The 23,506-nt window shown below is 37.0% G+C and overlaps 1 pseudogene; it reads left to right on the top strand.

Moving 5' to 3' along the window:
* The first annotated feature begins 1,403 nt into the window (after positions 1–1,403).
* The window catches only part of LOC123633192, a 155,307-nt pseudogene continuing 133,204 nt past the window's right edge, over positions 1,404–23,506 (top strand).

Genomic DNA, 23,506 nt, shown 5'->3' with positions numbered 1-23,506 from the left:
TGGGATAGTCTGACAAAACATAGGCTATGCTGAATGGAGAGGGTGGACATTCAGCTGTCAGAGCAGTTGAAGGGTTTTGCTTTGCAGGAAGCTCCTTCTCCCCTGCACAGGTGGGATTCTGAGCATGTGCCCAGTTCCAAGAACAGACGGTATTTCTTTTATTTAAAGATGCTTAATTATTTCTAGGCTGATGGGAGAGACCAACTAGTAGCAGGGGTCCTAAACCTCAGGGCTGCGTTTTAAATCTCTCTGAAGGGAGCTTATATTGAACCAACACAATATTTTGTTTTGTTTTGATGAATCTAAAAGTTTTTCCAGTCTAAGTATTTTTTACTTAAGCATAGGATCCACTATCCTATATTTAGCTGGTCGCCTTCATTGATTCATGTCATCTGTCTGCTCCTTGAAGGCAAGGGGGCTGTCATCTCTAACAGTGGTCCCTATTTGCTGTGCTTTCATAGTGTGCTGAACATGTTACATACATGTTATTTATTCTCAGTACAGAACTGTGAGTTAGGTGTTAGCACCTCCTATTTACAAATGAGTAACTGAGGCTCAAAGGAAAGACCTAGCCCTAGCCCAAGGTGAAATAACTAAGAAACAGCACCACTGGTCCCCTGAGCTTTAAGCCTGAGCCCTAATAGCTCTCAGTTTCTTTGGCTCTGTGTGGGGTCTGGTTCCAGTGTCTTTTCTAGTCAGTTTGTCAAGGGCTACTGGATTCCGTGACTTGGATTTATTCTTTCCCAAGAACAACCAAGGCACACTATTTGTTTTACCACAGACATCATCGTCATCTAACCTTCAGTGACTAAGGGTGTGGTGATCTTGCCTTTCCTGCAGGGATCCCCCTACACCCATTCTATGCAGTTCTGGCCCCAGGATTTTAGAGCCATTTGTAAACTCAGTGTGTCCATAATGTCTCCTTAGTAATTATTGAAGGAACTTATTCTGTTCAGCCAAGAGAAGACCAGGGGTGGGACTCGCATAATAGCCATATTCAAAGCTGACATCCAAGAAAGAGTCAGTCAGCATTTGCCTATGGTTCCGAAGGGCAAAGCTAGGCAAAGTCAAGCCTGACAGATGAACGCCAGTCCATCAGGGCTGCCCATCAATCCTACTGTCAAATCCATGCCCCCTGCCTGGAATCCTCCCAAGACACCAACTTCTAGATCTCCACCTGTATGTGGTGACCTGAGCTCTCCAGGCGCTTGTGTCCCCGCTGGCAGCAACAGGCCGCCTCAGACCCCGCCTCCCACCCGCCTGCCCCTCCCCCCATCACTGCCCAACCCCCTCTATCACCTCCGTGTCCATCACACCCCTACTCCCCGCCACCCAGCACAGGAGCGGCGCCTGCCAGCGCAGCAACGGTCTCCTAGCAACGCAGACGCAGAGCCCCCAGCGCCCAGACGCTCCATGCTCAGAGCTCAGCCCTGCTGGGCCGGCCTCTGCCATGACCTCCAAACAAACCAAAAAGAAAGAGGTGCATCGAATCAGCTCGGCGCACGGATCTGATAAATCTAAAGAGTAAGAGACCTCTGCCTGCCTGACCCTGCCTTGGCCTGGCCCCTTGGGGGGCAAACTGCCAGGGCAGGAGTTTAGCGGCCTCCTCACAGCTTCTCTGTCCTCCCTGGGAAGCCAGACCTTGGAGGTGCTCGCTCCCTTTCCTCCCCCTTGCCTGTCTTGACCAACTTCCTTTCCCAGAGCTCCTGGTTTCCTTGCTTTGGATGCTTGGCTGCTCTTCTGGCTCCGTGAGTGAATCTCCCCCCACCCCACCCCCCTTAATAGCCCACTTAAGCAGTTGGAAAGGTTGTACCTTCCTTAAGAAAGAGGCATATCTCAAAACACTTCCAGTTAGGGTCACATCTGCCTGGCCCCTATAAGGAGAGAAGGAGAGAGAAAGAGAAAGAGAGAGAAGAGAGAGACAGAGATGTTTCCCTAGTTTGTATCTGCCCACTCCAACAACTAAGAACTTTAATCAGATAAAATCAGACACAAAGTGGCTTCAAAAAGTGAAAACAACATAAATATATAGTTCATCTATATATTGATGTTTACTCTGAGGACCTATACAGATCCTAGCTCACGGAAACTTCCTGGTGCCTGTCTGTTCTGGGCTGGTGTTAGGTGTTATGCATTTGTACGCACCTGCCTAGCATTATTATTTTTTCTGTGGTCTTTTATTTCCCCCTAGAGTTATACAGTTATCAATAGCACAGGATTTGGGGTATTGTTTGAATTTCTAAAAGTTCCGAAATTCATTCCAGTTGTGAGAGAATGCTTCAAACACTCTAACCTCCTCTCCACTCTCTGGAACATGTCAGGCTTGTTCCCACTCCAAGGCCTTCACATCTGCTGTTTCCTCTGCTGGAGAGCTCTTCTCCCCAAATATCCATATGGTTTTCTCCCTCACCTCTTTCAGTTGTCCACCAAAATGCCATTTTCTCCTATCAGCTTCTTTGGCCACCTGAGTTAAAATTGAAATCCCTCCACTTCCCTGGCAAAACCAAAACCAAACAAAAAAACAAATTCCCTGTCTTCCTTCACTGCTTTATTTTTCTTCGTTGTTTTTTTTTTTCTTTTTGCTCATTTAACATACTGTAAGTTCACTTGTAAAAAGTTATGTTTTTTTTCATTTGTCTTCCCAAAAGAATATAAGTTCTATGAAGGCAGGGATTTTTCCTTTTTTATTTTACATACTGTTGAAATGTTAGCATTTAGAGTGGTTCCTGGGTATATATAGTAATCCTCAGAACTGTTTACTGAATGATTGAATGACAATAATTAAGAGATAGCAGCAGGGTTGAAAGAGAATTTTGAATACACCAAAAAAAAAAAAAAAAAAAAAAAACCCCAAGTCAATGTTGGTTATAATTAAAGCATGTTGAAGGCTTACAACTCTTTCGGAGCTTGGGGAAAATTTTCAACTTTAAGAAATTTATATGCTGAAAAAGATGAGATTGTTAACTGCCCTAAAGATACTGATCAAACCAGATACCATAAAACATATTATGTGGACTAGTCTTGTGGTGATTGTATCACACTATAGAGATAATAAAGTTCCTGCTTGTTAAGAAGCTAACTCTTCCCTTGCTGGAACTTCCCATTTCCTTTGGAGATGATAATGCATTTCTAACATGTTTCTTTTTTCCAGAAAATATCTGAATTAAATTACACCAATAAAAATGTATGTATATATTTATGAAAGCAGAGGAAGGGCAAATAGTTATTTTTAAAGCTACAATTTTCTAGAAATGATTAAGCATTAAACACCAAATCATTAGATTTTGCTGTAGCATTAAATGATAGGATGTGAAGTTCTTTATAATTCAAGTCTATCCTTTAAGTTTAACTGAAGAACTAATCATAGATACCAGGCTAAGTCATTGACACAAGACAAAGTGTCACCCAGTATGAGTCACAGGGATCAAAGTCTAACAAGGCTCTAGTGTGATTGTCATTTGAAATATACTGGGGTGATTTAGAGTAAGCTTTTATGTCATTTTATCACACCTTGTAAATGTGGTTACATATCCAGTAAATGCAACCAACTCTAACATGGTCCTGGATAATAGAATAAGAGAAACAAAGTCTTCATAGTCTTGAAAATGGCCATCCCACAGAACCTAAAGCTTCCATCAGTAGCATTTTTTTTTTTTTTTTTTTTTTTGCCCTATGTCAGTCTGGGGATAAGGGTCACGTCTGTTTTTTGCCTAGTATGGTGACTAGCACATAATAAACACTTGTCATCTGTGTATTAAATGAACTCTTAGTTTTGTTATCTACCTTGGTATTCATTCTTTGTGAATTTGATTGAAGATCAAGTCTCCTTCCCTTTCCTATTCGATCTGCTGTTGGCCAAGTTCAAAACCTGAGATGTTACAACTGATTACAGCAGAATCATCTATATCCATCTATAACTAAATTAATAAGTAAATTTGATTTTGAATTAGCAAGAAAAGTCATGTCAGGTAACTGAGCTGTCAGTTTTTACATTAGATTAAACTATTTCTATAGTTCTATGTTCTCTAGTTCTCTGTATCAGCCAGTATGAAATCTCTATTCTAGGGTTCACACTGGCATCAATTCTCCTGTGACATTGGACAAGTCATTTTTTATTCTGACATTTGGTTTTATCTTCTTTACATGGAAGGCCCTCTAATTAAAATTGCTCTCACTCCAAAACTCCCTGTCCTCTGTTCCCTACTTTGTATTTTCCTCCAGCTCTAAACTTCCGTGATTGTATCAGATTTTTTTTTAACTTCACTGGGTCCATAATAAGAGAGGGACTTTTGCTATAGTAAAATGTTTAAAACCAGGATTTAATTGATTTTTCTTCTTTTAACATAACAACTTAAAACAACTGTCACAGGTTATAACTCTCTTTATCAGTATCTGTCTTAGTTTGAGCTGGTGTAACAGTATACCATACACTGGGTGGCTTCAGCAACAAACATTTATATCTCACAGTTCTGGGGGCTAGGAGTTCAAGATCAAGGTGCCAGCATAATTGTGTTCTGGTGAGAACCCTCTTCTTAATTCACAGATATCCGTCCTCTTGTACCCTCATATGGTGGAAAGAGAAAAGACTAGCTCATTTCTCTTCTTATAAGGACACTAATCCCATCACGAGGGCCCCACCTAATGACCTAATTACCTCCCAAATGCCCCATGTCCTAATACCATCCCATTGGGTGCTAGAGTTTCAACATATAAATTTGGGGGGAACGCAGATATGCAGTCTGCAACAGTATCCAATGATAATTAGCAATTATAAACAAATTTAAATTAATTGATAAATCTAATTGATTTGAAAACTAATAGGCAAAGATGCTTTTACCAGTTAGATGCCACTGGAAGGATTCACATTAACGTGAAGACAAAAATTTGATCTTCTTAGAAGTACTAAAAGTGAGTTTTTGTGTAGATCATGAATAAATCAAGAGAGACAAAAGAAGATATATGATTTTAATATTAATAGTCCTTAGAAGTATCAATGCATATACTTTATGCACTAAAATATATGGAACTTTAATGGGCACTTTGAGATAAGGGCACAATTTGGTGTTTATAGTCACAAAATTTTGTTCCACTTCTAATAGCAAATTCTGACCAAGATTGAAAAACAAGTAATCTGTTAAACTAACAAGGACCATGCAACCTTCTAGATTTGTAATGATGAAATATCACTAAACCTCTTTCAAAAACAGAATGTAATATATTTCACAATCCTCAAGTTTATCTTCATGACTGAAATGCACATGTAAATTTTATAGAATTTTCAAAAAAGATCAACATATCTGTCTATATGAAATTTGAAAAGAGAACTATTATTAATACAAAAGATTAATTATGATAAATATCATGAAAGCAACATAAAATAAAGGAATAAATATCATACTGAGCATTAAATTAAGTGAATCCTTGGTTATCTGAGGTCCAAGAGAGAGCTGATTCAATAAGCCAGGCAGCAGTGGCTGGTAAGTAATATGTTCCTCTACCTGCAGAGATCACAAAAGAAATCCCCCAAAAGAGAACCAGACACAGTGGGCAGGTGCCCTTTATAGCTTTAGGCCTCGTGTCTTCAGGGTCCACACTGAAAGGCAGAGGTAAGAGGTGGACCCTGGTGGAAACAACCCAGGTCATACTGAGTTCTGTGATTTCTGCAGGTGATCCTTGTGAATCTCAACAACTGAAGTCAATTAACCAGTTTAAAAGATCAACTTCAGTGACTGAAACTTTCCCAGAGGAAAGCCTATTCTTTATTTTCATTTCCCAACTATATATTGAGCATTTCTCACGCCTAAGTCATTGGCAGGCCCCAGATAATAAGGAATTGTAAAACATGGTACCTTCTATCAAGGGATTTATAATCTGGGGCTGGGAGAAGAGGGCTAAGATTCATATAGAGGTAACTAGGATACAGGGTAATGCCACATTTGTCAAAGGGAACTTATTCCATAGAAGGAATTATGTGTTGGCATGAGGTTGGATTAGAGAAATCCAGAGACTCCTAAAATGAGGGCTCTATGCATTAGAGGAGAGAAAGGTCATTTCCAACAGGAGCTGATCCGTCATCACCTCTCTCCAACAGCCACTCCCCAATTGTGAAAGGCACAGGTGAGTGGGATGGTTACTGTAGGCAATGGGGATGTCTGGGGCACAGAAAGTAATCCAGGTTGGCTTGTAAAGCATCTAAGGTGAGTATGCAGCAGAATGAGAGGAATAAGGAATTCACACTCTCTGTAGTGGGGAAACACAGATGGTTTTAAGTATCAAAATGTTGATTTCTGAAGCAACTGCATGGAGTGTATGCGGTATTAAGAATGGGCCATGGCCTTGAGATAATGGGGGGATGCCTGATTCTGGGCACTCCTAATGGTGGCGAGGAGCAGATGACAAGGGGGGTGGGTGTGCAGAGCAGATCTATAAGCAGGTTGTGGTCAAAGCTTACACAAGCCAAGTTTCCAGTCTTCAGCTGCAGTGGAATACATGATGATGACGTCCAGTCCACGGTGTCCTGATGTCTGAAAAGGAAAGGAAAAAAATATATAAATGAGATTGAAGAGAGATTTCTGAATGCCTGGCCTTATGTACTTTGTGTTCTCTTTAGGGCTTGGCACAGTGTGTGTTTAATACATGCATGTGTAATTTAATTGAGTTGAACTGGAAACCCAGAGTGGCAACTGGACCATAAAACTCTCTCAGAACCAGAGCGAAACTAGGAGAGCCCAGAGGGAAGAGGCCCTGTCATAGTCATCTGCAGCACCCGGGGCAACGCTTGGCACAGATTAGGACATTTTATAAATGTCAGTAGCCTGTTTTTAAGTATAAAAATCTCAGCCAAAAAGCTCTGTTTAATGAGGCTAGGAGTACCCCTTTAATCTTAATAGGGTCTGCCTTTAGTTCTCTCTTTGAAATAATCTTAATCTGAGCATTTGGTTAATTATTTACTAAAGTTTGACATGATTTAAGAATTATCTCTGATAGTGAAATATTTGCTTTGGTGATCACCCAATTTTTAGTTTGTGTAATTTTAAGTTTACTCTATAGAATTATTAGAGGGGTAAAAGAACTTAGACTGAAAAGATTTAAATTTACAAACTCATGGAATTAATACTTCCTTGCTACCTAAAAATATACTCAATTTTATGCATTGAAACTAATAGCATTGTGACAATGCTTCTAGATGAGCAAACTAATAGTGGCTCAGTCTAAAATGTTATTTAAAAATATTTTAATTCACTAATATTATTTTGACATTTCCAGGTCACAGATTATTTAAATCAAGGAATTAATTTAAATAATCTATAAATTTATTATACCACCTAATGTGAGATAAAACAACTAAAAACTGTATCTAAGACAGATTAAAAATATGCCTTTAATATATTTGTATAATATGAAAGATTGGATAGAAATATTACTAATCTTTCTCATTTTTGTCGTTGATAAAGAAGATATATACATGGCATCGTAAAGAGGTACTAGACTAGGTGCTTTGAAATTTGATTGTAAACCTTACTTCCCAGGGTAGATCCAAGCTAATTAATTACAGATTCTGAGGCTATAGCCATGCTAATTCGTACAGCTGAATTAACACATGGAACATTTTCAAAGTAAATAAATGCTTATATTTTGTTTTTTTCCTCCCCCTCTTTCTCTCTTTTTTTTTTTTTTTTTTTGGCTGATGTCAAAATGAATGCCATGGTCCAAATAGTTTGTAATCATTTTGATTCCATCCCTCTGACCTGGTGAATATCAGAATTTCACATACTACTTCAGTTAGGTTCTCAAAAGATCGGTGTGGCTTTCTGTCCCCAGTTTCTCACCTTGCAGTCTCCAGTCTGGGTACCTGGCTTTCAGCCACAGCCTCTGCAGAGACTTGGGTCAACCCAAAGCTTCTATTCAGCTTCGCATCTTCAGACTTCCCACAGCATCTGTTTCTGAGTGCTGCTATTCAAAAAATCCCACTTTTTGAGCATAGGGGCATATTCGGGGGAGCTATCTATTAAAAATCCAAGGGTAGGGCATGTGTCCAGGTGAGTTATTAAATTAATGACAAAGGATACAGGTCATAAAAAGAAAGTCAGAGGGACTGGGAATTGTTTTGCCTGCTTTTGCCCCCCAGTTTGAACCAGAGGCACAGTGAGAGTTTAACCAGGTCAGGTTAAGGTTAAGGGTGAAGGCTGTACTGTTCAACTAACTGGCAGTGGGGCCCTTTCCACATACTAAAAAATGCAGATGAGCTAATTAGAAATTTGAGACAAAAGCCACATGTTTAGTTCACCTTTGGTCAAGGGCTAGGAAGAATTTGGGGACTAGTTTGTACAACAAAGAATGACCTTATGAGAAAAATAGTTGTGAGTTATTTCAAAAAGGGGTTATTTTGAGCCTGTGCATGTACTAGCCTTTGGGTCCTGCAGACCTGTTGTTTATTTCATGGATTTTGGTTGAAGTCATTATGGACACTGTCTCAGGTATTTGCATGAGCAGCTTTGCTGCTGGAAGGTGTCACATCCTGGGAAATGGCAAAGATTAAGATCCTGGTGGCCTTTGCACCTTGGCCTGGGACCAGCACAGCAGAAGCAGCTGGCCTCCCAGACTGCTGTCCTGCCTGGCTCCTTGTCTCTCAAGAGGGTGCAGGTGGCCACTAGGGAGCACAGGGCACTTCAGCTCAGTCTGGCCTCTCTGGTCCTTTCCTGAGTTCTCAAATCCCTCTCGTCTGCCCCCTGCCTCATTTCCTTTCTTCTACCTGCTAAATTAAGTCATTCTCCAGTGGTCTTATTTCGCTTCTCTCTTCTCTCCCTTTTGAGCATCTAAAAAAGTCATTCCTGATTTAAGACTTCTAAATGAACATCTCTGACCCTTATCATGCAATTAAGCTCAAGTACAAGTGGACAAATAACATGGATGCGCTCTCCTACTCTCAATTAAATCTGTCCAAATGGAGGTCATCATTTTCTCTCCCAAATGTACAAGCTTCCATGTTGCTCATGTTAGAGAATGTTATTACTGTCTTCCCTGTCACCTTAACTCTAAGGATCAGTCATCCGCCCTCTCCCTCTCCTTTGCCGATCACAAGCAGTTGGTTTCCTTGTTCTTTTATTAATAATTCTCCACCTTGGCTCCACACTCATTTTCTTCCCTGACCTCCTCTAGGTGAGGCCCTCATTAACTCCAAGTAGAACCACTAAAAAAAAAATCTTCCAATTCCCTTGCCTTTAGTCAAGGTTTTTCCTTATGCCATTAACTTTGCATAAAAGTACCGTTCATAATCTTCTTAGCATACCATTTGCAGGTAAGGTGTTCCTGCTTTTTTTAAAAAAAAAAGGAAGCATGAAAGAAGGAAGGGAGGGAAGGAGTGGGGAGACAGAGACAGAGACAGAGACAGAGAGAGAGAGAGAGAGAGAGAGAGCGCACCATACTAGCTCTTAGCAATAAGCTCAGCAACTGGCTTCAGCTCCCTCCTACTCTCTGTATCAGCCAGATACTAACATGCTGTTTACCATTCTTCCCTTTTCTACCTCTGCACATTTTCCCATCCTTTTCTCTATGTTTTATAGTGGCTTTCATGCTACTTCCAATTCCATCTATATCTAAAGGCCTTCTTTTCCATGAAGCCAACATTGACTTTCCAAGTTGGAAGCAATTTCTGCCCCTCTTCTGTGCTAATAATACACTTTGTCTTTAAATTCGTTATCAACCTCTTTGCTTTTGCCTTTGTATCTTAGTTATAGCCTGCATTTATTCTCAGTAATTTTAAGTTATTTGAGAATAGAAACTGAATCTTGTTAATCTTTACAGTCACCCAACCAAGCACAATGTTGAACTTTTAAAATGAAATGCTCATTTAAATAATTTTAATAAAACCAAGTAAATAAAAGGTCAACATAACAACTGGCTTTAATTTAAAACATTTTTTCCCAAGATTTACAAGTTGCCTCCCTACATATTTAATTTCTAAAGAGTATAACTCAGAATGCCCCTAACCCAAATTAAGTCAATTGTGTAATTCTATTCATATTCTGATTCCTGCAGGGTGTTAGCTGACACTACTTAAGAAGGCATGCTGATTGCACATTGCATAAATAAACTGCCTCCCACTACGAATAAAATCAGGTCCTTACACTGAACAGCATGCGTTAAGAAAACAATGGCAAAACTCCAGACTCTCATTTTATTGAAATTTTAACATCCCTACAGTGAACCTGCTTCCCTAAAATAATCTAATTAAAACAAATATGTGAATATGTCCGTGTGTGTGTGTGTGTTTGTGTGTGTATAAACCAGATTCAGTGGGCTTTTTATTGCATCAAAGTCTGTAATGACTTTATACCTTTGTTCCAGCTAAAGTTTTCCTTGAAGGTTTTTAACTCGTGTGCATTTTTTGTTGTATTACATAAACTTGCTAATTGACTTAAGAATTTTTGAAAACATCATTTTGTCATCTTTGCAAAGTATGTGATTAATAAGTGCTTTTAAGTTTAAAAAAGTAAACTTATTAGTGTTTTATTAATAACAGGATTATAAAATATATTTTAATAAAATTATGAACCACTTTCGTTACGTATAAAGACAGTTTTGACATTTTCTGAACTCCAAATTATTCAGAATATTTAATTACCAAGAATAGATACCTATGAAAGACATTATTTATAGACAAAATATGGTTCATTGCATCTGATTAGGTAACCAAATATAAAATAGAATGTACATTTAAACTTAACTGTATATTAGGAGTTTATGAATGGTAATATTGCTATTATGAAGTAATGTTTGCAATTTCCTGAATTTGCCTTTTAAAATTCCCAGCCTGTTTTTTTTTCTCTTCCTTCTTTCCATCTTTTCTTCCGTCCTTCTTTCCTTCGTTTCCTTTTCCCTTCCTCCCTTCCTTTGTTTCTATTTTAAACAGGTTTATTGATAACAAAAAATTGACATGTAGTAAATTGCACATATTTAAAGGGTGCACTTTGATAAGTTTTGACATGCACCTACACACACAAAATCTTCACCATCATCAAAATAATAAAGTGACCTGTCATTCAAAAACTTTTTCTTTGCCCTTGGTGATCCCTTCCTGACCCCAGTCCCCAGCAATCGCTGTTCTGTTTTCTGTCACTTTATTAGTTTGTATTTTCTAGGCTTTATATAAATGAAGTCATAGCTATGTACAGCTTTTGTGTGGCTCCTTGCACTCATAATTATCTTATTTTTATTGATATATAACAATTATACATATTTATGGGGTACATGTGATATTTTGATACATGTATACAATGTGTAATGATCAAGTCAGGGTAATTAGGGTATCTATCATCTCAAACATTTATCTTTTCTTTTTGTAGGGAGCATTTCAAAGCTTCTCTTTCAGTTATTTTGAAATACACAATAAATTATTGTTAAATATAGTCATCCTACTGTGCTATTGAATACTAGAATATATTCCTTCTATCTAACTGTATTTTTATATCCATTAACCAGTCTCTCTTCATCTCCCTCCCCTCCTACCCTTTCCAGACTCTGTTAATCATCATTCTATGCTCTACCTTCATCAAATCAGCTCTTTTAGCTCCCACCTATGAGTGAGAACATGAGATATTTGTCTTTCTTTGCTCTGGTTATTTCACTTAACATAATATTCTCCAGTTCCATACATGTTTCTGCAAATGACAGGATTTCATTAATTTTTGTGGCTGAATAATATTCCATTCTGTATATATGCCACATTTTCTTTAATCATTTATCCGTTGGTGGACATTTAGGTTGCTTCTATATTTTGGCTATTGTGAACAGTACTGCAGTAAACGTGGGAGTGCAGATATCTCTTCATTATACTGATTGCTTTTCTTTTGGATATATTCCCAGAATTGCTGGATCCTATGGTAGTTCTACTTTAAATTTCCATATTGTTTTCCATAGTGGCTGGACTAATTTATATTCCTACCAACAGTGTACTAGCCTTCCTCTTTCTCTCCATCCTCGCCCCGAGCATTTCAGATTGATTAAATTTTTTAAAAATTCTACTTATCTCTTTTGTTGGCTTTTAGCTGCAGCTATTTCTTTTGCTATTTTGGAGGTTGCTTTGTAGTTAATAGTACACATTGTGAACATAACAGACTCTACCTGCTTATGACATTGTATCAATTCACATACAATATAAAAACATAATAGTATACTTATACATTACCACCAACATTTTGCTATTGTTGTCAAACATCTGATTTTATATATTATAAACTCCATATTACATTATTTATCTGTTTGTATAAGTAGTTATCTCTACTATAAATATATTTTTAAAATAAAATAACTTGTGTATTTAGCCCTGTAGTTACTACTTCTAATTTTCTATATTTCTTTGTATAGATCTGTATTTCTGCCTGGTATCATTTTTCTTCTGCGTAAAGGACTTCCTTTATTTTTTTATTGTGTTAATATTTTCTCCTGATGAATGCTTTTAGCTTTTTTATGTCAAAAAAGTGCTTATACTCTTATTTTTAAAAGACATTCTCAATAGTTGTAGAATTGTAGCTTGACAGATATTTTTCTCTTTCAGTTCTTTAAAGATGTTGCCATTATCTTTTCTCTTGCATTGTTTTTAATGGGAAATTCGCTTTTTTCCATTTCTTTGTTCCTTTGCATGTAATGTTTGGTTTTTTTTTCCCCTCTAACTGCTCTTAAAATCTTTTTCACCACTGCTTTTAAGTTATTTTCTTATGTTGCAACTTGGCATGGTTTTCTTCATGTTTCTTGAGTTTGGGTTTCATTGAAATTCTTCAATCTGTGGGTTTGTAGTTTTCATCAAAATTTTTAAAATATACACCATAATTTCATCAAATACATTTTTTCTGTCTTTAATCCCTCCTTTTGTGATACCAGTTACACTTACTTTAGGCTGCTTGAAGCTATCCCAGAGTTCACCAGTGCTCTGTTTATTTACAATTGTTTTTTTCTTTTGAATTATTTCTTACCTTTTTAAATTTATTAGTCTTCTTCAATTTCTAATCTATCATTAATACCCTTTGTGTATTTCTTCTCTCAGACAGTTTAGTTTCCATTTCAGGTATCCAATCAACTCTTTTGTCTTGTCTCTACTTAACATGTTGAAAACATGGAATACAGCTATAATAACTATACTAATGTGATTATGAATTTTAACATCTGTGTCAGTTATGAGTCTAATTCAATTTTTTTCTCCCTCTCCAGTAGTCATATGTTCTTGTTTCTTCTCATGCCTGGTGATTTTTGATTGAATGACAGATACTGTGATATTTTGTAACCCTATAAATATTCTTGAGCTTTGTTCTAGAATATAGATTAATTGCTTAGAAATAGCTTCATTCTTTCAAATTTTGCTTTTAAGATTTGTTATGTGGGACCAGAACCATGTTTAATATAGGGCAAATTATTTTCCCTGACTGAGGCAAGATGTTTCTGATTACTTTTCCCAGTTTCCATGGGACTGGTAGCAGTAGAACCAGTTGTGGCCATGTGTGAGTCCTCCAGTTCTTTTGGGTATTTATTTTTCTCCCTCTAGCTTTGGGTAACTTCCTCATGCACATGTGCTGATAAGTACTTTGTTGAATGTTCGTGGGTGACTCTCTGAAGATCTCAGGAGTTCTCTCTTTGAAGCTTTCTCTACTTCAGTACACTGTCCTGCAAACTCTAGCTACCTTGGTCTCCCCCAAACACTGGTATTCTCCTCTACTCAAGGAATCTTCAGAGATATGCCTGGGCCACGTCTCCCTGAATTTCAGCCTGAAAACTCTCTCAGGGCCATAAGCTGCGGCAATTAGAGGGCTCACTTCATTTGTTTCTCATCATTCAAAGATCATTGTCCTTCCTCACTTGATGTCCCTGTCTTTAAAATCAGTTTTATGTATTTTGTCCAGGTTTATTGTTATATCAGGTGGGAGGGTAAATCCAGTCTCTGTGACCCTGAGATGGAAGTGATATCTCTCAGGCTTGTTCTTTAAATTTGATACTTTGCTTTTAAATATTAAGAGGATAGATTTTAAATCTATCCACAAGTAAAACATTGTAGGCATAGATACAATTTTTTTCTTCAAAATAAAATCCCAAATTGGATATAATTGCAATTATATATTATATTTAAAAAAAATTTTTTATGATTTGTCAGGGACACCTTCATACAAGAATTTTGATTGGAAGAGTGTGATTTTTCAGATCTAATGAAAATTATCTTAAATCAAATTTTCTGAATTATCATCATTACTGTGCTCATTTTAAAGTTGTATTTAAAATGCAGTGTTACTTAAGCTTCATATTTTAAACCATGAGTAAATGTTAAAAATAATATATATCTATGAATAAAATGTTATCTCTGTACATTGAGGGGTCAATGCTGACTAGAAAATCAAGTTCAAACTTCTCAGCAGAATCCTTGATGGGGAAGCTGTTTGCCTACCTTTTGTTTTTTTCAACCTAATTTTCTCCTCTCTGCCATATACTGTACTCAGGTGGTACTGAAGAACTCATAGATCTCTCCACCTCTTCTGCTGTTTCTTGCTTTTGCACTGTCTCTTATGCTGTTCTTTTTTTCCTACTGATGCCCTTTCTCCTTTTTTAACCTGGAAAATTTCTTGTTATCTTTCAAGACATGTCAGATGCTATTTTTTTGTGGGAATTTTCTCCTAATTGCCTCAACACTGGCACAATGTCCCTATTTCTGTCACCTGGGACTACTTTCATCTCTGCACATACCTTGTTATATTGAAGTTATCTGTCTACTTTTTTGCATTCTAAATAAACTGAACAGCAGAGGTACATGTTTATGTGTTTCTAACCCTATCATCCAGCAGAGTGCTTGTCACAAAGCAGGTGTTTAGTAAATGTTAATTAGAAATAAGTGAACTGTTGGTTGAGTGAGATTCCTTTCTCATTCTGTAATTGTATTTTTGTAAAATGTTTTATTCTCCAGATATATTGCTTGATTTGATCCCAATTTAAAAGTTTTTGCTTTCCTAATTTTCCTTCTACCTATGGGATAGTTTACAATTAGTTCTTGCCTAACATTAGACTTACCCTCTCTGTTCTTTCTTGGTTTGGAAGTTTTACATTTTATTTCTTGGAATATCCTTATTTTTTTTACATGTCTGTTTATTTTTAAATACTTTCCTACAAAGTCTACAGTTATTCAGTATCATTACTGGAAAACAAAAACAGAAACAAACTGGCATGGTAGTGTCCCTTAGAATTCCCTTTCTCATCTCTTTTATTTTTGTTTGCTAGAGTTTTAATTACAGATTTTTAAAGCATAAAGTTATTGCTATTATGTTTGCAAGAAATACTTTTAAAAATTTTAGAAAAATATTATATTGACTCATTTGCTTACCATTACTACTTATATCCACACACTTTCATTCTGGGGTTATTTTCTGTCTTTCTGAGATAAATCCTTCAGTATTTTTTTTTTTTTTTTTGACAAGAGTCTGTTATGGTAAACTCAGTTTTAATATGTTTTTATTTCATTTAAGATAAATGTTTCTATATCATTTTTGAATAAGTATTTATGTGGGTATTGATTTCAAGGTTGACAGTTATTTTACCTCAGCTTTGAGGATACCACTTCCTTACTTTCTGGTGTCTACTCTTGCTGTCAATCTGATTGTTTTTCATTTTAAGGTATTTTGACACTTCTCTACGTAAATTAATACATCTACATCATTGATCTACCTTTTCATTTGATACATCTAGGTTCAGATTGCCACTGCTCAGCCTGCTATTTATCCTCTTTATTGCTTGATTGGCTTTTTCCAATCTGAAGACACATCTTTTATAAATTCTAAACACTTTTCAGCCATCCTGTTTTCAAATATACCCCCCACCCCAACATTCTAACAATTTTGTTTTTCTGGATCTCCTGTTAAGCATATGTTTGAGTTTTCCAATCTATTTACTTGTATATTTTATATTTTATAGCTCTTTATCTCTCTATGCAAATACTAGATTTTTAAAATTCTACCTCCTAAATCACTAGCTCTCTTCTTACTTCAGCTGTATTTTATCTACTCTTTCTGCTATTTTATCAAGTCTTTATTTCATATCTGAAATTTTCATTACTAAAATCTTTTAAGATTTCTTTTTTCATATCTATTTTTTTTTAATATTTTCCTTGTTTAATTGCAAGGTAGAAACTACCCATCCTGTATCTTCTTGAGAATTCAAAATGCACTCATTCTAAAGACTTTTTAAGTTTGTCATATTACTTCTCTTTCCTTGGGTATGAGTTCTTTCTTCTGATATATTTACTGACTGTACCTCATAGTTTTAGGTTTCTTGTTTTGCTTTGTAATTTCAGTTTCTTAGTTCATCTTTTGTAGATGCTCTAAACTCATGCATACTATTCTGTGCCATGGAGTTTGGATGGGCTTCCAGGATGTTCAGCTCCTTACCCATTGCTGAGATGCAGTTGGTATGCACTCCTGAAAAGGACAGGATAGCTGCTACAATATTGAAATATTTTCTCACCAGCTGGCAAATAGCTGCTTTTTTAAGCTTCTGAAAGAATGTTCCACTCCTTTTAAACTCTGGCCTCTCTCTCTGGGAACCCCAGGACCTACCCATAATTCAGCTAATAAATAGTTAATGGACAAGCAGAGGGCCTCTAGCACTCTATTCCAATACCAGGATAGAGTCCTTTCTGATTAGTGGGTGCATGTACCATAAAAATTAAAATTTCTTTTTATATTACCCTATCCCCACCTTATCCCCACCCAAATCTTAATACTGGGGAGTTGGGGGCTTTTCTACTGTATAGGAAACACTAGCCCTGATGCCACACCCATGATGGTGGAGGGCTGCCCTCACCCTCATTCTTTTTCTTTCAGCCAGCCTTTCTGTTTCCTCAGGGAACCATGGGCAAGCGACATATTGCCTGTTATACCACAAACTGTAGGGGGAGTTATGCCAGTCTTAGAAGCTAGGTACTTATGAGTAACTCTAGCCACTTGCTCCTTCACAAAACCTATTTCTGGTCTCCTGACATTTACAAAGTAGTTATAGCTTCCTTTCCAGCATAGACTTCCAGACTTTCAAGCTTTGACTGCCGCTGCTCAAATCCATTTCCCAGTAGCTCCTTGTGGGTTACACTATTTCAGCCCCCAACACACCACTATAGGTTCTTTCTGTAATTAGTCCACCGATATCTTTCAATGGTTTTCAGCCATGAGCATTTGCTTCCTTTATGCTTGCTCTCTTTTCTCCAGGAGCACATTCGTGTTTTATATTATTTGTACTCTAGGAATCAGCCTCTTGCCTCCTCCCTCCAAACACTGGCTTCCTTTGGAATACCCCATATTAAGTATTGGGAATATTCAGATTTTATATTATACACATTTCTCATTGATTTTTATTAACTTTTTAAAAAATAATGTTTCCAACATATTTAGACTCACTGTGTGGGGAGGGAGCCTTTGGCCATATACTTTCATATTTATTTTTGAAATATTTTATACAACTTGCAATTTTAATGAATTAAATCACTTATTAGTCTACGGGTATGTTGCTATGTGAATAAAGTGTCTCTGCGAATCACTCTGATTTTTCAGTGTTGCAGGTTTAAATTTTCTAAAATTTGGGAACATTTACTTCCCAGTATTACCAGTTCCTAATTCTTCCTGCATCACTTTTGTGTTTAAAAATTATCTTGCTTTCATAATTGATGAGAACAAGAATAAGGTGCTTTGAATACTTAAAGGATCCCAACTATGCTAGAGCAGTAGGTACGTTCTGCTAGTGAACTTCAAAGCCATACTGTGCTGAGAGTTTCAAAGCAACATTTTAGAGGTTCATTTTAAATCTCTCTTATATTTGACCTTGAGCTGCATTTGAGCATTGTTTATATCGCATGTGTAGCACTATAAATGATCTATCGGGCTGGTATAAGACACTGCTAATGAGACTCTTTTAAAGTAATATTGAATATAGATGGAAATAGATTTTATGCGTTACAAGGAAAGTAGGCCAATTAGAGATAAAGCTTAATAGCTTAAGGGCGGGAGCTAGAACATTTACTTACACTTGACAGAATGAACAGGGAAGAAAAACAATCTTAGCAGAGCCTTATTTTTAAAATTATACCTTCCTTTTAAAAAATAGATTTTAAGATTTTGAGCTTCTTGAATGAGGTAATTTTATCGTGGTTTTGATGTACACAAAATCAGCATTTTTTTTATCTGTGGGCTTGTACCAATGCTCAATAAAACAAATATTATAATGTGCTGATTTATGCCTTGATTTTTCTATTAATAATATGAAAAAGGCTTCATTTTTCCCTGAAAACTATTCTAGTCATCCTTACCTCTTTTATACTCTTACATGCTACTTAGGAACACTCTTTAACGATGTACAAATTCTCAAATTTTCTTTTCCAGCAAGATGGTGAATTGAGATTTTAAAAGAATGATAATACCTATAAATGTCTGTATAAAGAATAAAAGCCAGGCATGGTGGGCACACACCTGTGCTCTTAGCTACTTGAGAGATTGAGGTAGTAAGATCGCTCTAACCCAGGAATTCAAGGCTGGCCTGGGGAACATAGTGAGACTCTGTCTCTTAAGGCAAAAAAAAAAACAATAAAAATTGTCAGGATTCAGAAATAAGGAGAGGATTGTGGATCAGAGTGTCATGGTTCTGAGGGAAGTCTTGTAAGTCTTATAAAACTGTAATCTTTTGTTTTAACATATATGGGACAAGGTCTTGAATGCAAATGAGGAAAGGAAGTGCTCCAACCTTAGATAATGACTTGGTTTTCCAAGAGTTTAATTCTCTTTAAAAAGGTGAATGAGAAAAATCCACCTAAGCTCAGGAAGATTATAAGAAAGCTACCATTTTTCTCTGCCTGATGTTGGGCTGAACAAAAGTCTTTCTGGAGAAATGGAAAAACTCTTTTCACAGGTTTGAGATCTAGCTATATTCATTGGGGTTTCTCACAGAATAAAACTCAATATAATGTTGAAAGTATATTCTCTCAACACAGGGTTGCCTCAGGGGAAGGGGACTGGAGGAGGAGAAAACCCTGATAGGCATAAGCACATAATCAAAGAATACACAAAAGATAGGCAGAAGTCACAACAAGAGAATCAAGTATTACAAATGTAAGATAATAGAAAAATAATCTGTAAGTAATATAGCATGTATTTACTTACAATGACTAAAGATATAAGCAAGAAGATTCAAATCCAAAGAAAGGAAGTACACTCTTTAGTCAATGCTACAATATCAAATAACCCCCAAATCTCAGTGACTTAAACAACAAAGGATATTTCTCATCATACCAAAGTCTGGACAGGCAGGTGGGTATAGAGTGGTGGCTTGGAATGTGCTGAATAAGGGGTCTTGGCTCATTTCTTCTTGACGTATCACCATTTTGTAAGGTGTCTTCATAGAACTTAGCCATACACTGAGCAGGAAGAGAGTGAGAAGTATCTCACAGAATTTTTTATGAACCTTAAGGTGAATACTGTTATTTACCCACATTCTGTTGTCCAAGTCGCCATCCTGTAAAGCTAGTCAAACATCAAAAGAAATGGGAACAGGATTGGTAAGCCTCTGGTCAATCTCTACCTATATACAACAATTTAGAACAGTTCCAATTAGGAATTATTAGAAATATAAAATAAAGACATCCATTCTTTTGTTTCACATAAATAGATGATAGATAAACAGATTTCCTACTTTGTCCAGCTACTGTTCCAGTTGCTGGAGATGGAGGAAATGAACAAAAAAAATCAATGTTCCTGCCCCTGTGGAACTACACATCCTACCCATGGAGATGCACAGTAGGCACATAGACAAAGGATTAGTGAGAGCGTTGTCAGGTGCTATAGAATTGAAGCAATATGAAAAGATGCAGAGAGGTGAACGTTGCTATAATAGGTAGAATATTCAGGAAAGCACTTCCTCCAGTCCTCACTCCCCAGAGGTGATATTCGAGAGAGACTTTAATCTTCTTGTTGCTAAATTCAACATTTAGTTGTTTTCACTTCATCTTGACCTATTAGCCACATTTGGGCCTATTGCTCATGCCCTCATTTTTTAAGAAAATTGCTTCACTTGGTTTCCAAGGTATCACCTTCTACTGTGTTTGTCCTGCCTCACTGTATTATTTTCTTATTGCTGCTGTAAGAAAATACCAGAAACTTAGTGGCCTAAAACCACACAAATTTATTGTCTTAGAATTGTAGGAGTCAGAAGTCCAACCCGGGACTGAGCTGACAATAGGTTTCAACAGGGCTGCTTTCCTTTCCGCAGGCTCTAAGGAGAGACTCCAGTTCCTTGGCTTTTCCAGCTTCTAGAACTCACCTACCTTCCTTGGCTGTGGACTCCTTTCTCGGTTTTCAAAACCAGCAAGTTTACCTTTATCCATTCTTCATTTGTCACTTTTCCCTCTGAACTCTTCTGTCTCCCTCTTCCACTTTTAAGGACCCTGGGGGTTACACTGGGCCCACCCAGATAATCCAGGATAATTTCCCCATCTCACAATACTTAATCACATCTACAAACTCCCTTTGGTCATGGAAGGTAACATGTTCATGTTTTTCATGGACTAAGGTGTGTATATATTTGGGGTGGGGAAGATTATTCTGTCTATAACATTCAATGACTACTTTTTTCTCAGTTTTCTTAGTCATTTCCTCCTTATCTCTCTGACCTTTAAATATACAGTACCAGGGCATAAATGCAGCTGTGTTGCTTATTAGAGTATTGAAATACGTTTTTATTTATTACAAGTACCTTGCCAATACCTCTGAGCCCCAGACATGTCTGCCTTTTTTCCTGGGTCCCTGACCTACCCTGATGGCTTTACATCCCTGCCCCCACAACAAAAATAAAGAATAAATATCTGGCCTAGCCAGAGGCTTTGAAGACACTGACCCAGCATTGTGGTCAGGCTCCGTTCAGTTTGGTTAATGCTCCGTGCATACCAGTTGTTAGGTGTTTTGAGTAGCATCCCTGGGAGTGCCTCTTTCTCAGGTAGTCATTTTCTTGGTGATTTCATCTAGTCTTCAGACTTTAAATACCATCTAAATGCCAATGACCCTCAAAATTTCACTTTTAGCCCATTTTCTTCTCATACACTTCAGAATCTTAAATCAAAGTACACATTCAACACCTCTGAGGATGGATTTTGGACATTTATAACACAACTCATGGCCGGGCGCGGTGGCTCACGCCTGTAATCCTAGCTCTGGGAGGCCGAGGCGGGTGGATCGCTCGAGGTCAGGAGTTCGAGACCAGCCTGAGCAAGAGTGAGACCCCGTCTCTGCTAAAAATAGAAAGAAATTATCTGGCCAACTAAAAATATATATACAAAAAATTTAGCCGGGCATGGTGGCTCATTCCTGTAGTCCCAGCTACTCGGGAGGCTGAGGCAGTAGGATCGCTTAAGCCCAGGAGTCTGAGGTTGCTGTGAGCTAGGCTGATGCCACGGCACTCACTCTAGCCCGGGCAACAAAGTGAGACTCTGTCTCAAAAAAAATAAATAAATAAAAATAAAACACAACTCATGTATCCATGAACTACTGCTTTAATCCCCCTGCTGCAATTTTGCTCCATAGTGCGGTCTTCTGTCTATCAAAAAATATCGACTCTATTGACTTTGGTTACCTTAAAAATATACACAGAATCTGATTATTTCTTGCCTTCCTTACAGTAACTAACTCAGTCCAAATCCACATTAGCGCTCACCTGTTATTCCAAAGCCACCTACATTGTCTCCCTTGGCTCCTTTGGTCTTTTCTCAACATAGCATCAAGAGTGATCATCAAATTTCAGTCACATCATTTTGTGTTCCAAGCCCTCCTTTGGCATCCTGTCTCACCCACATAAAGACCAATGCCTTTGCCCTGACTTGGATCATCTCAGCAATCTTCACATCTCCTGTTATCTCTCTGCAATCATCTTCCTTTACTTCCCCTTCCACTCAGCTGACCTCCATATTATTCTTAAACTAAGCAGGTTGCTGTTTGCCTCTGGAACACTCTTTGCTGTTGGGACCTGCTGTTTCCTGCATCTGGAGCATTCTTTTCATGGATATTCACATGGCTTGCTTCCTCACTTTCTTTCACTATTTAAATGTTACCTTATTAGAGCCATTTTCCTTAACTCCGTTTATACAAATTAAATACCTTGACTCTTCAATACCCCTGTCCTGTTTTATACTTCCTCTTGACACTTTTCACTTTCAATTACAGTCATGCACTGAGTAACGACACTTCAGTCAGGGATGAACGGCATATACGGAGGTGGTCGTTTAATAAGATAAAGTTAATTTATTATTGAAGAAAGAATTTTTGTTTATAAATTTAGTGTAGCCTAAGTGTACAGTATTTATAAAGCCTACATTAGTGTACAGTAATGTCCTAGGTCTTCAGTTCACTTACCACCCGCTCACTGACTCATGTGGAGCAACTTCCAGTCCTGCAAGCTCCATTCATGGTAAGTGCCCTTATACAAGTCCCATTTTGTTTTATCTCTTATGCCATAGTTTTCCTGTACCTTCTCTATGTTTAAATATGTTTAGATATGCAAATACTTACCATTGTGTTACAATTGCCGATAGTATTCAGTCCAGTAAGTGCTGTACAGGTTTGTGGACTAGGAGCAATTGGCCATACCTATAGCCTAGGGGTGTAGTAAGCTGTACCATCGAGTTTTGTGTAAGTACACTCTGTGTTCACAGAACAATGAAATCACCTAATTGATGCATTTCTTAGAATATATCCTGATCATTAAGCAATGAATGACTGTATACTATATATATTACTTAATTTATTCTCTTTATTTTGTTTTGAGAACCCACTAGAATATGAATTTTATAAGCCTTGAGATTTTAATCTGTTGTTTTCCCAACTGCTTATCCCAAGGTCTAGAACAGGGTTCTAGCCTCACTAGTAGTTAAAAATTTGAAAATTAAACAAGATTCTAATTTTAGACTTTACCATTTATAAAAATGAACAAAAAGTAATATCCAGGGTTCAAATATATAAAAACTGTAATATATATATGATGAAAGTAGAAAACAGTCCCAACTTTTCTGTAGAAAATTGGTCAAAATATGTATATACTTTGGTAGAGTAAGACTCCTTATTAAAATTTATCCCAGGAAAATTGAGAATGTATGCAAAGATTTAACAACAGTAACAACCACCATAGTCTTGTTTATGAAAGTGAAAAAATTTAAAACTCAAAACCTCCATTCCAAATATAGAAGCCTCGTTAAATGAAATATGGTATATTTATACAATGAATATAATACAATCATTAAATTAGTATTTAGGCAAATATTTAGAACACGAGAAATATTAACAAATTACTAGTAAGTAAAATAAAGCAGTCTATAAAATGTATATGTAGAATGATTTAATTTTTGAAGAAAAAAATGTATATCCTGTATATCGACCCGGGAGGTTAGATAGTTGTTAACAATGTAGTGTCTAGAGTGAGGTGGGTAGCTTTTTCTTATTTATCGGATTTGTATTTT

The sequence above is a fragment of the Lemur catta genome, chromosome 2 (assembly GCF_020740605.2).
Source record: "Lemur catta isolate mLemCat1 chromosome 2, mLemCat1.pri, whole genome shotgun sequence".
Classification (NCBI taxonomy): domain Eukaryota; kingdom Metazoa; phylum Chordata; class Mammalia; order Primates; family Lemuridae; genus Lemur; species Lemur catta.
This window is presented reverse-complemented; position numbering and strand designations above follow the sequence as displayed.